Raw genomic sequence first — 1,275 nt, forward strand, 5'->3', positions numbered from 1 at the left:
AAAAGACTGTATCCGTGGAGAAACACTTTAATTTAAATGTTATAGCATTCAAAATGTAGAAACACATGGGCCAGCTTCAAGCGAGGGCGATCTTTCGTTTTCACCCGATGACTTAAGAGTTGGCTGCTATTTCTAGCAGGTGGAGATAACATTTAAAAGTTTGTGTGGAAATCAGCGCAAACAATATGAAATGAAATGAAGGTTGCGGATTGGCTAAAATTAAATTATTTTAAATGTTTGTAACTTCTTTATTATTAATTTTTAGAAAAAATGAATGCAATTTTCATCATCAGCATATAAAAGAAAATGAGATCTGTATGTTTTGAGAATATTCTGATGAAAATTTGAAAAAGTTGAACTTGTAACAACAAAATAAACAATAATGTCATTCTGTGACACCTTTTACTCGGAGAAAGCTTACGAAGGAGATATAAAAGGATCTGCCTATTTTCAATACTTCTAATATACAGGTAATTTATTATTAAGCAAGAGCTATTTAAGAACGTGTGTATGTGCTTATTTAAAAATGAGATAAAATGTTGAAAAAGAAAATTTAAATAGAATCAGTTACACTTTTACCTACACAAGTGTACCACACCCCAGCTTCACTTCCGCATATCTTTCAGAAAAATTGATACTTTTGAATTAGATTTTTTACAAATATTCTTCAAATGATGTAGATTCCGATTATGTTAGAATTTGTTTTGAAAAAAAAATTTCCGATAGATAGGGAGAGGAATTTCGGAAAATTCATTTACTGATTTCAACGTATGAGATGTTAAAAGGTAATACAGGTGTCAGTTGCTTATAAAGATAATTAGTTTTCAGTGGCAAAAGGCTTGAATAGGATCAACTACTCTTTTGCGAAATGTGGCTTTCACTTCTGACAGCTAATAGCATGACAGTGCCCGAAACGTTAATAACTGAAGGTTGGCCCACATATTTTCCAAAAACTCAATTAACAGCACACCCACAAGTTTTCTATTCATCTTCTGGGTTAGTTGCCTTCACTACGTCTTGGAATTCAACCTACTGTGATAGGCAAAATGCGCCCCTGAACACCAGGCCAGAAACTTCTGTCATTCGTTGGTGTGTGTGTGTATATATATATATATATATATATATATATATATATATATATTGGATACCTGTTGACTCACGCGAGTTCATTCTTCTTTTGACGTATCTTGTTTTTCAACTTCCACGTGTCCGAAAACGTCCATACTAACACCTAAATTAACCTCCGTAGGCCCGAATATGCAACAGACACTGGGT

At 33.3% G+C, this 1,275-nt stretch overlaps 1 protein-coding gene across 2 annotated transcripts in view; it reads left to right on the forward strand.

Moving 5' to 3' along the window:
* The first annotated feature begins 289 nt into the window (after positions 1-289).
* The window catches only part of LOC106870694 (uncharacterized), a 22,741-nt gene continuing 21,755 nt past the window's right edge, over positions 290-1,275 (forward strand). The window contains exon 1 of one of the 2 annotated variants that reach the window (XM_014916856.2): positions 290-470. The gene's annotated coding sequence lies outside the window, so the exon portion shown is untranslated. Of the gene's footprint in view, positions 471-1,012; positions 1,090-1,275 lie in introns of those variants that run through there. The other variant, XM_052971859.1, reaches the window with a different exon arrangement.

The sequence above is a fragment of the Octopus bimaculoides genome, chromosome 11, assembly GCF_001194135.2.
Source record: "Octopus bimaculoides isolate UCB-OBI-ISO-001 chromosome 11, ASM119413v2, whole genome shotgun sequence".
Taxonomy (NCBI): Eukaryota; Metazoa; Mollusca; class Cephalopoda; order Octopoda; family Octopodidae; genus Octopus; species Octopus bimaculoides.